The 15,547-nt window shown below is 34.8% G+C and overlaps 1 protein-coding gene across 5 annotated transcripts in view; it reads left to right on the top strand.

The window, feature by feature from the left end:
• Positions 1 to 3,135: 3,135 nt before the first annotated feature.
• WASF3 (WASP family member 3) overlaps positions 3,136 to 15,547 on the top strand; it is a 1,314,000-nt gene continuing 1,301,588 nt past the window's right edge. For 4 of the 5 annotated variants that reach the window (XM_044073287.1, XM_044073286.1, XM_044073285.1 and 1 more), the window contains exon 1: positions 3,138 to 3,364. The gene's annotated coding sequence lies outside the window, so the exon portion shown is untranslated. Of the gene's footprint in view, positions 3,365 to 15,547 lie in introns of all 5 variants that reach the window. The other variant, XM_044073288.1, reaches the window with a different exon arrangement.

The raw sequence follows: 15,547 nt of genomic DNA, 5'->3' as shown, positions 1-15,547 counted from the left end.
AGAAAAAAGAAAAAGAAAAAATGGTGTAGAAAAGTGTATTAAGATGTAAATGCTTAGAAATAGTGAAAACCTATCAATGATATAATAAGCTTGAAGAAGTACAGACCTATCACTGATATCAACAAGTTTTTTTTTGCTTGGAGGAATGTAAGTTATCTTTGGGAACTTTTAAGGAAATACACTGAATAGTGTAGATGGAAGTGTTGGCAGGCAAGTGAGAAGGATTTACCTGGGGTATAAAAGGAACACAGCCATGAGTCCACTGAATGTTTTAGTTGTATTTTCAAGGATTTAATGTATTCTCTTTGTCTTAGGGGGAAGAAGTTTCAAAGTTTTGAGACATAGCTTGAGTAAAGGGAATCACTGGTTGTGTTGTTTAATTTGGCTATATGAAGTTTGTGTTTGTGTGTAGAGTGCAGAATTTGTTTTTTTTTGTTTGTTTTTAACACATTTATTGAATTATCACTTAAGACAAAGGCAAATGTATACATCTATATAAAAGAAAACAAACTATATTAACATGTCCAGTTACAAACATTATACTCCACATACTTTATTTTATACAATTGAGGTTGATGTGGTGCAGCAGTTAGCGTTGTTGCCTCACAGCAAGAGGTTCTCCGGTTCGATTCTCGGCTGGAGAGCCATCTGTGAGGAGTCTGCATGTCCTCCCCGCAGTTGAGTGACATTTAAACACATGCAGGTAGGTGTGTGCGTGAATGGGTGTGCCTTTTTTGAAGGTTGGGTGTCAGGCTGGCACCTCAGCACAGTAAAAATCCACTGCCAATCATAAGCAGACCGGAGTTCTGCTGTGACGAACCCTAACTGGGAAAAGCCAAAAGACATTAGTACTTTCTTTTATACAATTGTCATTAATCCAACATGACATAAATTGCTGAATTCCATTAAACCTCACCCTTCCTCCCAAACATTATTCTGCATGTACTGTTCCCAAAATTTTCATTTATGTCTATGTAATTTGCTCCTTCCCTTTTCTAAAGATTCCACCGCCAGTTCTTTTACCTCTTTTATAATATTTAGTACATTAATTGCAGTTAGTTTAGATTTTGATTTCCATTTTCTAGTAATTGCTTTTTTGGCAGCCAATGACATTAAACTTAGTAAGGTGTTACTATATCTACGCAACTCATATCCTGTTTCCCAGCTAAAAATAATTTCCTTACTTATATCCCTTGCTCCCCAACATTCTAATTATCTGTAGGGAATTGTTAAAATCTGTCAGCTTGTTACACTCCCAAAACACATGTTTCTGTTTAGCTCTCCCTGTCTTTCCCATTTAAACTCCAACATTTCTACCAGAGGAAGAATTTTCTGAAGTCTGTTTGGGATATAAAAATACCTAGCAAACACTTCCATGGAAAAATCCTAAACTTTTTAAGTCTTTATGGTTACATTCAGGCCAATAAAGGCTTAGCCAAACCCCACTAGTTCTGGACATGCATGCCTTTTCCTTTTTAGTGATCTTATCTGAATGTAACCACAAAGACTTAAAAAGTAAAAAAGTCATGGATATTCAGAAGCCATGTAGCTGAAACATTTGATGTCCTAAGTGATTATCAGCATATGTCCTATGGTCCTACATTACAGGAAGCTTAAGGTATCACACAGTGAAAACTCTACAGTTTAGGTGTGTTTTTCTTGCAGTTTTTACTGAATGGTTTGTAACATTTGTACCCTTTAGTTTTCTTTATATATATATATATATATATATATATATATATATATATATATATACATATATATGTATATATATATTTATATATATGTATATATATATATATGTATATATATATATATATATATATATATATATATGTATATATATATATATATATATATATATATATATATATATATATATATATATATATATATATATATATATATATATATATATATATATATATATATATATATATATATATATATATATATATATATATATATATATATATATATATATATATATATATATATATATATATATATATATATATATATGTATGTGTATATATATATATATATATATATATATATATATATATATATATATATATATATATATATATATATATATATATAGAGTTACCACCTGCCCCACTTTGCAAGGGACAGTCCCTCTTCGGGCAGTTGTTTCCTGTTGATAAAACTAAAAAAATGGCAAATGTCCTGATATTTTAGGACAAAAACTATTTCCTAACTTTTCTTTAATAGTTGCAAAAATAGTTATTTTGTATTTGAAACACTTAATGCTATAAGAAATAGTATAAGCAACTTAAAAACTACACAGATAAGTTTTTATTTTGGCAAAAGTGCAGTTCTGTCCTTTACATTGGCTGTGAGTATTTGTACTGCAAAATTTCACATTTCTTCAAAAAATGTCCCACTTTGGGGCATTTGAAAAGGTGCCAACCCTATATGTGTGTGTGTGTGTGTGTGTGTATATATATATATATATATATATATAATACTTAAATATATATATCACTATCTATATACAAACATATCTATATTATACATATATCTGTCTCTGTATAATATAAACATGTGCGTGTGTGGACTATGTATGCGCGTGCAAACACACATATATATATATATATATATATATATATATATATATTATACACACACCCACGTACTCATATATTACTTTATATTTTACGTCGTTCGTTGCTTATGTTTAATACACCTAACGGTTTTCACTCATGCGAGTACAGTCATTTTTGTTGTCAATAAATAGTACACGTACAACGTGAATATTTCTTTCTCACAGTCAGCAAACTCAAATAAATACATACAAATACTACTCACATAAAATTTGCGAAAAAAAGAGTACGTATATAGATAATTCGTATAATTTAAGTTAGTACCTAGCTCTAAAGTTTATTTATTAACATAGAGGAGCAAGGGTAAATCTGAAGTGAACATTACGGGCTACGTATAAATCACACCTCATAAATATTTTTTTCTTACAGTATTACAGTCCCTGGAAAACTACCACACACGTATACAGTTTTCACTGGCCAAATTACACTAATTTCCCTGTTTCCGGCACCCCGATAAAAATGGCGTCCCATTACTTTATCCAGTGAGATCCCGATCTCTATGGTTACACGATTTGCTCGCAGAATCGCCACGTGATCAGAGGCTGGCTGGATTTATTTCTAGTCTATATCTATGGTGCTACCGACGAAGCTGCTGCAGCGATTATAGATAGTAGGATAACTGTTTTGTCGGGCCCGATCGCATTACCTTATAGGTTTGCTAAACTCATAGTGTGTAACATCATCAGTTATTTTTACACCAACCCACCAGTCAAAAAGAGGATGGCTAACACTACAAGGTAAATGCCGATATCTTAAGATTTATTGACTGGACTGCACTAGAGGTTTGCCTATGATTTGGATATCCCGTGAATGCTCAGTGAGCTGTGTGTGCAATTCTATGCTTGTACTCTCTTGACACAAGACTTCGGTCGATATTTATTTTTTCCCATTTTGTTTCTGTACTGTTAAAGTGAGAGGGGTAAAAATGTGCGGACGTGTCAATGGCTTGTGTATCTTGTGGATGAAAATACAACAGTTGGGCAAGAAACGATAAAACAAGTAATAACAAATTTTTGCAACTAGTAACTCCGTAAACACAGATGGTGTGAGCTGGTATAGTACACTGGAAATTAAATAGTTTTCCTTTTTTTTAATTTTTTCTAAAATCTGTGTACTCTGACGTTTGGGTATGTATTTTGGGAGACGGAGTGGACAATCTGTATTAAGTTACTCTGTAAATAGTCTCCATTTGTACAATATACTGTTTGTAAGCGCAGTCTTAGTTTTAAAAACAATAATAATCTGTCAAATGCAATCTGTTTACTACTGAGACGATTGGTTTTGTACTGTTCTTACTAGATGGGTTCTTCAAGTACGGGGTGTTATAATGTCAGAAATACAGTTTTACATCACGAATAATCATCCAGATCATTATGGAGAAGATTCCTTCACGACTTTCTTCAGACTTTGAGAATGGGAGGGTCATTACCATGCATATGTTTCATATTTCACTGATGTTGTGTTTGTCCACTTTTGAGTCACAGAAGGTGGACCTTTTTTTTTAAAGAGTTAAGGGGAACTGGGCCCTCCTATTTTTCTAATCCATCACATGTTGGATGGATAAGCTGACATTCCTAGTAAATTGCAGCCTACTTTCTTCTGTTTGAGGAATTGCATTATAGCAGGCATATACTGACACTGACATATTCATGCATGTGATTTAGTTTATTATTCTGAATGCTGAACAAACAGAAGAAAAACATCCCATACACTCCCTAATCATGTTTTTGTATGAAACACAGAGAGAGGAACACTTACACAAATACACACACTCTGTCCGTATTTCCCCTTTTGGATTTTGCTAAGTCTGTTGAATATTTCTGTCATTATCTCCTTTTTCTTGGTGGCAGCATTTTTCAAACCTGTGGAGGGCTGGGGTCCTCACCTAGCTAAGACTAGGAGTATCCCCTGATCACAAAATTAAAGCGAGCGGTGCCATAACTTTGATTAGTTGTCAAAGAATGTTATTCTATAAATTATGTTTCCTATTCATATTGAAGCTCCCCTCCAGTGGAATTCGCTACTTTAGCTCTTTTAGGAGTGCACCACATTGTGTGGTTTTTGGAGGTCCTTAAAACTTAACTTTTTTTGTGATGCTTACTCCCATGTTGTATCTGAATGGCAAAATCTGTCTGCTAGTATGTTTATTGTATACCATTTTATTATAGTTGTCTATTACTTTACTTTTTATGGAACATGTTTAGTACACAAACTCTTGAATGTGCATTTGTTTCCTTCAGTTGTAATTTCTGTTCTGAATATTACATTTTCTCCTTCACTCTAGATATGATGTATAATTAGGAGATTATGAATGGTTTGTCTGCTGTTGTTCTGATATTGTAAACAGTTTCTGTAAGTACAATAAGATGTGTGTCAGGGAAAAGGGATGCGCACGCTCTGTGAGGCAGAGTGTTGGCTGGTGGTTGTTTTAACTTCACAAAACAAAAAAATCACATGTATTTGTTTATATTACAGGTAATATAGCTACACCTCAAGGGCCCCATTCCACTTATGACCTAGTTACAGAGTAATTCAAAATACAAGCACATTGCATGTCAGATAAATAGAGTATATTATTAGATCATCTTAAAGGGTTAAGGGGCACACAGCAACATTAACACTTAATATTCTGTTATGGAGCAGTGCATCTGGTTAATAGCAATTTCTTAAAATATCAGAGTAGCAATGATTTCGCTTTTGTTCAAGACTGATCTTGTTCTTGCATAGGGTAGAACTTCACTATTACTTGCAGTTTGTGTTTTGTAGAGTAGCTTAGCTTTTAATGGCGGAAGAGGACCACCTGGCCCACAGTGTGCCCGTTTCCCATACCTGTTGCATAAGCAGTCAGTCCTACTTTACCAGTGGACTATGTTTTCCCACACTTTACACAGATTATCTTATGTCTGTTCTGTGTTATGCATTCTTTTATTCTAATTTTGCTTCTGCTCTCACTTCAGGAAAGTTGCTCCTGCAATCTATCCCACCGTCTTCTTTTGAAAGAGTGGTTTCCCCTGTCTCCTCTGACCTGTCCGTCTTGTACCTGCAAGAGTTCCATGTCAGTATAATGGATTATTATATTATACATTATTTTTCTTCCATATTTGAATGTGTTAAGTAGGGGTCATTTGTATCCTTTACTTTTCACCTGCTTTTATTGCAAAGGGGATTTACTTCATTTACATTTAATTGCATCAGTATATGATAGAAATGGATTCTATAGATGTGCAGTATTTGCAAAGGAGAGTATGTTTTATTTATTTGTTTTTTTGTGGTAGGTTATATCACCTGTTGTAGAAATAAAAAATAAGGGATTTACCTTGGAGTTAACAAGAAATAATGGCCAATTATCTTTAAATCATTTTTACTGACCTGCCAACAGTGGTACTAATACCATTTTTATAAAACATATTTATAAAACCTGATATTTTTTAAAGTAACATAGGTATGTATACAGTAATAGAAAAGAAAACAAGCTATACTAACATTTCCTTTGTCATTTTCATGCAGAATGCATTTTGACAATTTTCATTTACTCCATTAGGTAAATTGCTTAATTCCTGCCTTACCTTAGATTTCCCTCTTGTCTGAATGTGTTGTTCCCACAGGTTCCATTTATTTATATGTAATTTGCTCCTTCTCTTTTCCAAAGATCACACCTCCAGTTCTTTTGACTCTTTTATTGTATTCAGTAGTTAGTTACACTTGGTTTAAATTTTTATTTCCATTTTCTAGTAATTGCTTTTTTTTGCAGCCAGTAGCAATAAACTTACTAAGTCTTTACTGTATGTGTTCAATTCAGATCCTATATCCCAGCTCAGAAGAAGTATTTTCTTAGTTACACCTGTTGGCTTATCCAACATTTCTGACAAAATATGTTTAAAGTCTGCTAATTTGTTACTTTCACAAACAACATTCCCAGTTACCGCTCTCCCTCTCTTTCCCATCACAGATTTAACATTTGTTGTTTATTTTAAGCACCTTTATTAAATTACCACTTAAGACATGGGAAACGTACTTTAAAACAGAAAAGAAAACAAACCATTTCAACATTTTCCATTTAAATACGATATACGTCACGTATAGTTTCTTTGCTACTATCATCAGTCCAACATTACAAAAAATTGCTAAATTCCAGTCTTCCCTTAAGCCTCACTTCTCCTCGTGAACATTATTATGCATGTATTGTTACCACAGTTTCCATTTACTTCTGTGTAACGTGCTCCTTCCCTTTCCTAAAGGTCTCACTTCCAGTTCTGTTATCTATTTTATAATATTCAGTACTTCATATACAGTTGGTATAGACTTTTATTTCCATTTTCTAGTAATTGTTTCTTGGCAGCCAACAGAATTAAACTTAGAAAGGCCTACCATGTCAAGGCAATTCACATCCTGTATCCCAGCTCACAAGAATCATTTCCTTACTTACAGCCATTTGTACACCCAGTATTTCTGATAGAGTGCTCTGCAGGGAATTTTTAAAGTCTGCCAGCCCATTACACTCCCAGAACATATGATTGCAGTTACCTCTTTCTTCTCCATCATACCTCCAACATTTACTATCTTCCTGAGGAAAAATTCTTTGAAGTCTGCTTTGGGTATACAAATACCTATGCAAGCACTTCCAAGCTAAACTCCTAAACCTTCTAGACTTTGTTTTATGCTTGGGAGCCATACAAATATCTTCCCATTGTTCTCTTGTAAATTGCTTTTTCATTCTCTCTTCCCAGTCTGTTTTAATTTCCTGTAATTGATTCTTATAGTTATCATGCAGCTTCTGTTCTAGATAAAACTAAAGTCTCTACCAGAGGTATTCTTTCACTTAAAATCCCCTTTTCCTTTTCTCTTTGCCTGTAATCTGAGATCAAGCCGTGGTAGGGAAGACAGTCTATAGTCTGCAATTCAGACGTCTTCTTGGCCTCATCCTAGTCTATTACCTACTTTGCCTGAGTTATTTGCTTTCAGTATTTTGGTTCCTTTGCCAGGTTTCTTCAGTAAATTCCCACTGCTTCTTGCCTGTTTTCTGTACCCCTATTTGCAGTCATCCCTATTGGCAAAATCCCATTTCTGCATTCTCATATTGGCTCAGTTCTTAGAATACTTTCTACCTCTTTATGAATATAATATTCTGTATGGTTGTTATTATTCTCCTTAGGGATCTGCATCCACCTTTCTACTCTCTTTATATGCCTTGAACTTCCCCCATGCTTCATATTCGTCCCTTTCCACTTTAAATTATAATATTCTGCTTGTGTTATGTATATGAGCCTTAACTGTGTAGCTACAAAATATCCCCTCATATCAGGTAAACCTAAACCACTTTGTTATAGTGGAAGCATCAACGTATCCCACTTAATTCTTACCCTCTTTCCTCCCCAGATAAATTCCTTCATTTCTTTATTAATGCTTACTCTTTTCTCTATGTGAGAAATGAATACTACTAGGCAAATGTCTTGCACCTTATATTGTTTTTATACTGTGACATATGTCATTACCTGTCAGACTGTGTCTTTGCTATAAATACACTGTTTTTTTTCCTTTGAAATGCTAGATTATACTCTTTTACATTATGTGAAATTTTGCTTGTCTGAACATATGGAGCCTTCCTTGTGATAATATACTCTGACATATAGGTAATTTCTCCAGTTGAACTGTGTCTTTACTATAATTATACTGTTTCTTTTTTCATCTGATATGCTAGATTGTATTCTTATATTATGTAAATCTCATATGTCTAAATATATGGAGCTTTTCTCCCTGGGCCTCCGCTGAAAATGGGCATATACCCAGTCGGACTTTCCCGGTCAACAAATGTAAAATAAATAAATAAATTATTGTCCACAAATTCTCCTTGGGTTGATAAAAGTAAGCCTGAGCAGTATGCAAGTTTGAAGGAGCTAAAAACATTTTCATTGTTTGTATCTTACTATCCATGTCCATAATAAGTAAGATTTTCCAGTTTCTCAGTTTTTGTATTATCCTTTGTTTAGTCTCTTCCCACATATCCGTAGCTGCCATAACAGATGCCATTTTAATTCATAGTCATAAATATTTTGTCTTATCATGTCCCCATAAATATGGGTATTGCTGAACCAATTTGTGTGTGGGTACATAATTTACAGCCATATCTTTTGTTTTATCTTCATTAATTTTATATCCTGAAAAGACTTGAAGCTATCTCAAAATGTTCCATAACACTGAGATGTTCTTTCCTGGATTCGTCAGGTACAAAATAATATCATCTGCAAATAAGCCCAACTTTTCTTGATTACCATACAGGTTATATTATTGTATTTTTGAGTCCCTTATTTTCTTTGCCAATGCCTCTAAATGTAAAGCAAATAAAGGGGAAAGAGGACACCCCTGCCTGGTTCCTCTGTACAAACACAGCTTGCGTGAGAGGAAACGTACCACTTTAAGTCTTGCCTCTGATCTTTCATGTGTCCTTGTAATTAAGTTTATTATAGTATCAGGGAATGGAAATTCTTCCAATGTCCTATTCATAAACCCAGTCTTACTGTGTTAGATGCTTTCCCTGCATCAAGACCCACCAACAGTAGAAATATTTTCTTACATTCTGCTTCCCTCTGGATCATCATTTTCCTATTAATGTTGTCAAATGTTTGCCTGCCCGCCACAAAATCACACTGATCTTTATCTTTTAACACTTTATAATCATGGTTTAAAATTGAAATGGGCTATAAAGCTGGGTCTGATGGGTCTTTACTATCTTTAGGTAATAAAGGCACAGCTTACTTCCAAGATGGTGGTAATTCCCCTCCTTTTAAAATACTGTTAAACAAAATCTTCCCAATAAATCTTTCAGATCTTTATCACTTTCTTCCCTCCTAAGTTCCAAACTTCCACAGGAATACCATCTGTTCCTGGAGACTTTTCTGAAGACTGATTATACTTTATTGTGTTTATCTCATCACCTCCTATCTTAACTGTTAGTTGTTGAGCCTCGTCTGCCTCTAACCTTGGCATGATTAAGTCTTTCATAAATATTTCTATTTGCAAACTTTCTTGATTTCCACATTTCTTTGCTTTATACAAATTTTCATAAAATTTCTGGAATGTCTCTAAATCTCTACAGGATCTCTGGTTATTTTTCTTGTTATAGGTACCGTATGTTTGGTGACAACTCTTTCACTGTTCTGTTGCCTAAGTCACTGTGCTAAAAGTTTTTGTGCTCTGGAGCTGTTATCAAAAAAATAGTTGCTTAACTGCAATCTTTCTAAACTCATGCATATTATCCAAATACTCTCTTATTTTCTCTTTATTAGTCTGCATTTGCTCCTCCTCTTGTTCTGTGAGATTCCTATTATTCTGCAATACTTTAATCTTTGCCAGCCCCTCCAAGTAATTGATATTACTTCTTAACCATTTTTCTTGTACCTCAACCCTATTTTTAAACTCCATTCTGATTTTATCTCATTTATTAGCTATAACTTCTGAAGATATTTTTATCTTCCCTAATAACTCAAATAATTTCCACTACCCACGTCTTAAAAGTCCTCTCTTTTTAACAAGTAAGTGGGAAAGAGCTAGTGTCTTATTTTTACTTCATTGTCACCTCACAGTAAGACACTGTCCAGTTCGACTCTCAGTTAAAGCGTCTTCTGTGTGGAGATATGCGTGAATGGGCGTACCTTCGTTGAAGGTTGTGCATGAGGGCTGGCAACTCGGTATGTAAAAATCAACTGCCAGTCATTAGCGGACCGGAGTTCTGCTGTGGCAACCCCTAACCGGGAAAAAGCCGAAAGTCACAATAACAACCTTGCATTTCTATCTTAGTTTTTATTGCTACATGATCAGACATAGTTCTTGTATGTGTGTTGAAACTTTCAATTAAATGCACATTTGTATGAAATATCATTTCTATCTGGTCTAGTCCAGTTATTGTACCTTGGGGAGTAATATATAAGTTCTGTTCAAGTTCATTCCAGCTTTTCTTCTCTCCCTCTGTCTAGCAGGGAGCAAGGGAGTTACACTGGAAACATTTCTAAAGCATATATACACCAGGCTCATCCAATAAGCAGTCTGAGTCCACTCAATCCACCCACCATTTATTTAGGACAAACTGTTTACCATTGCTGTCCTTGTGCTTTAAGTAAGTGTTAGGGGCATCTAGTCTTCCACAGGTATTTTAGCCTGGATAGTGACTAGTCTGAAGACAAGTGCTTTAGTGTCCTAGTTTGTAAGCAATAGCCTTATAGTCTGTAAACCGTCCTCCACTGACCTCCTGCTGGTCAGATTTTACTCTCTCCTTCCTAACAGACACTGACATTAACTCATACTGCCTTACTAAGACTCTTTCTTTCTCTTATATTTTTTTCACTTCTTCAAGACTTATCCTGCACAAAGGCAGCACATCTGCAGAGTTTAATAACTACAGACCAATAGCAATTCTCTCATCCGTATCCAAAATATTAGAGAAATGCATCCATATGCAACTGATGCAATACCTAACTTCAAATAACCTGGTGTCAGGAACACAATATAGCTTTAGGCCCCAGCACAGCATTACTGCTTCTCTACTACTACATTTTATCAGTGTAATAAACCAACATAAAAGCAATGGTCTGATTATGTCCACCATGTTCTTAGACTTGTCAAAAGCATTTGATACTGTATCACACCATCAGCTGCTCTTTCAACTCTCCTCACTAGGACTTTCACAATACACTTGCTGTGGTTGCTTAGGTACCTATCTGGAAGACAACAAACCTACTCGTCCTTTTAACTAGTTACTACATATGTCCTTCAGGGATCAATCCTGGGTCCTCTCCTATTTAATATATTTATTAATGACCTCCACACTTCCACTCACCATGCTAGTTTAGTTCAGTATGCAGATGACTCAACATTAATATATGTGGCCTCAACAATAAATAAGCTCCAGGACATTACCTAGAAATCTTTCTCCTCTGTAGAAACCTGGCTGAAAGAATGAAACCTCCTACTCAGCCGCATGAAAACTAAGTTAATGCCTTTACCTCAAAAAGTTGCCAAAATCGAAAGCAATTTTTACCATAAAGTCAGTAAATAATGCTGTCATTGAAACTGTAACCCACGGTAAACTTCTAGGCATTATAATAGATGACACTCTCAAATATGACCAGCATATACTCACCAGAAACTAGACTGCCTTTATAGGATCAGTGGATTCCTTACAGATACTATAACAAAAAACTCTAGCTACCCGTTACTGACAACTCACTTATACACCTCTCCTATCCTAACAAACTTAAACATTACTCAAATAAAGAAACTTGCCTGTTACTGCAATGAAGTAGCTAAATTTGTCACCAATCTCCCTCATAGGACCCACCATTGTCATAGCTTAAAGCAATTAAACTGTCTTGAACTACACAACTACCTAACATATTCACAACTAACTACAGCACACAACCTCATTCATTGTCCAGAAAATGCCATACACTACATAACTTATTACTGACCTACTGTCCAGCAAGGGACCTCTGCTCAAGTAACATGTTCTTATTACTTACAAGTAAGTCAATTTGTTAAACTCTGGAATAGTATCCCCAGACAAATAAAACTCTCTGACAAACTCAACCTTTTTAAACCACTGCTTAAAAAACATCTTAACCAATCCTCGTCCTGCACATGCTTTCTTTTCACTATATGATACTCTCCAAATAGACAATATACTCCACCTGTCTGAAATGATAAAACAGTTTTTATACATAACTGCTGCCTGTACAATCCAATAAGTTGCACATGGGCTTTCTCTTTAGTAACATCCACCTCTCTAAAATCTCAGAGTGTATACATGTAACTACTGTTTATGTATAAATGTAAATAGAAATGTAACATCTCTGTGTTTAACTGGAACTTAAAGTCTAATGCAGTGTAAGTAAATGGAACTTTTCTCCCTGGGCCTCTGCTGAAAATGGGTATTATCAAGTTAGACTTTACTGGTAACAAAGCAAATAAATAAGTAAAGTTCATACTATTAAAGTCACATCTTCCATACCAAATATTCTCATAAATTTCAACAGAAATCTATCTTCTTTTGTTATATCGTTCCTTCTAAGTCCCTCTAATGCATCCTCACTATTACTTATCAAAATTCTAGTCCCCGCCTATAAATACTGTTCCTTGCTGAAAGCTTATTATTTCTCTCAAAAATTTCTAAAGCTTCGTAATAACAGTTTTTGGTAGAATGTAAATACATGCCATTGTAATCCTCATCCTTTGCCAGTAGCCCCTTACTCCCACAAATCTACCTAATTTTTTTCCTCATCTGTCACTATTCAAGCTCCTCTAATAATTACTTCCATTTTCCCCTGTCCCTTATAACATGCTATCCATGCATACATCTTTTTTTTTCAAATTCATATGCTGATTTTTTTCCAAATGTGTCTGCTGCAGCTTTGCTATTTGTACTGCACTGTACATTTCTTAATTTAGTTCAGTACTCTTTCCTTTTTATCTATGCCTGTAAGGCTGTTCACATTCCAGGATAATATGGGCAAGATTGCCGTAATGATAAAAAGCTATTATTCCCACCTATCATACATGACAGTTTTCTTTTAATTTGTATTTCCAGTTTTTCTGTTACATGCATTTACTAATGTTTGACAGGCTTATATTTTGTACAGTTGTTTTTTCTCATCTCCATTTGAACCTATGTCACATTTTTCAAGACTTTTTGTTTTAATGAAAACCATCAGACAGACAAACTGTTAACTTAAAACGAGCACACAAAACTATGTACATCTGCAAAACATAAAATTGACGGCTACACCTACAGGTATTATCTAACCTAAAATTAAGGTTACCCATGCTAAAGCACATGATACAGCTTGTGCTTCTACTTACACTGACTGCTATTTGTTCTTTTCTTATCTCTGTTGTCCTCCCAATAAGGGAAAACAGCTTGTATGGTTTCAGAAAATATTAACTTTTACCACTAAGAAAAAGTTAAATAAAACTAAATAGTACAAACCCTAGAACCAAACCTGGTGTTCTATCCATGCAGACAGAAGACAAATAACCAAATAACTTCACGGTATTCAACCAAAGGATGGTGTACAATCTGTTTATTAAAATACAAGTTGAGCGCTTTCATCCAACCCCAGGACTTCCTGCTATAGAGGTTGTTACCTCTTATTGACTTCCCATAATTTCAAACTTAATTTTCCAACTGAACTGCTTGCCATTGTACCTTTAAAGTTTGCATCTCTCTCAGCAAAGAATACTCAGAATTCTTAGAATTAGCTCCTTACACCTGCAGACAGTTTGTCTTGGGAAATGTACTCAGCAACGAGTCTTTGTCAATTTCACTCAGAAAGGAATGCACAGCTGCCCTCAGCTGCAGACATGTCGAGCTCACTGAACATTTGCCAGTTTAAAACAAACAAGCTAATATCTGTGTGGGTGTAAGAAGCTTAGCATTTTCATGGCTTTCATAATTTTGTCTTATTTTTTAAAGTCTAGATGCTTACAAAAGTACCTTTTTACAGCTTAAGCCAAAGGCAGTAGTCTAGACATTCACCTTTGTAAAATAAAAAGAGAAAATATTGTAATTCTACATATAATTTAATCAGTTCACTTTTACACCCCAGTCCCACCCAAACAGCCCAAAATAGCAGCATATGAACATTAATCTTTGTCCAGCCTTTTTTTGTCTTGTTATACTGTAAAACCTGTATTTCCTAACTAAAAAAGTACTTATTTACTTTTATATCTTTAACACATACAGCAGTCACTGAAAAGACTCCCCTATATTTAAAATATTCTTGATTACATACTACACAAAACTGTTTTACTGTATATAACATGCAGTTTATATCACAAAATGTCTTGTACAAATAGTAATAAGAACAAACATTTTTGCTTATCATCAGTCCCCCCTTTTAGCTCCCTAAACATTAATGATATAAAGTGTGGTATATGCTTTACAGTCTACCCTCAAGTTTAACAAAGTCAACAAATGTTCAGTGCTTTTCAGCCACTTTTTCTTGCAAACCATATTTCAAGAATGTGATAAGATGCTTTGCAGTCTTCCATTTATTCACTAATTTCAAGACTTGAGATGCTGGTCTTCTTCCTGTTCATCTCCATCTCCCAACACCAGTCTTTGTTTCAAGTCTAAGATGCTGCTGATTCTTCTAGTCAATGCCTGTGTTTTCTTTTTTTTTTTTCTGTCTCTTGAGCATTTTCCTTTGGAACATTTTTCAAAGGTTTCACTGGCACAGTCACTCTATGAACCTTACTCTGAGAAGAATGAGAAGCAACCTTTTTTAAATTTCCTTGTTATCCTGTACTGCATCAAAAAGTGACTTTGATCGTCCTGAAGAAAATATGTTGAAGACAGCTGGATGCAGCAACTAGAATCTCATACCTGCCTCTCAACATTCCCTGATTGCTGGGATAAATTTGCTTCTCTTCTGCCAAGTGTACCATGAAAAATCAATTTCTGCAAACACTCTGCTGTCTCCCAGTTTTTAATACTTTGCCCTTCTGCCACCATTTTGTCAGAATCAGCTCTTTATGCTGGTATGATTGCATCTTTACTAATATAGAGCTTGTCTGTTTTCTCATGGCCAAGTTTGCAGCATACACTCAGATGTGCCCTTTCAGTTAACATATTCTGGAACACCAGTCCAGGTGATTATTTGTGTTTTCATAACATTAATACAGTCTGTTCCTTCCAGTTTCTCTGGTACAACAGAAAATCCACAGGTTTTCTCTTTGCACTCTGTCTTCTAACTCTACTATTTTTAAACAGTTCTTCTTGAGAAACCTCATATTCAGCCAGGTTTTTCTTCATGTCAGCCTCTGTTTTTTGCAGTATTACCAGTTCATCTGAATGGCTAGTTAAAGCTTCTTCTATTTTTCCAGCCTTTTGTTGTTTGAGTTGATATATTCCTTCAGTGTTTCATTTATTT

This window comes from Protopterus annectens, chromosome 5.part1 (genome assembly GCF_019279795.1).
Source record: "Protopterus annectens isolate FY-2018-M chromosome 5.part1, PAN1.0, whole genome shotgun sequence".
Taxonomy (NCBI): Eukaryota; Metazoa; Chordata; order Ceratodontiformes; family Protopteridae; genus Protopterus; species Protopterus annectens.
Note: the sequence above shows the minus strand (reverse complement) of the source record. Positions and strands in the feature narration are given on the sequence as shown.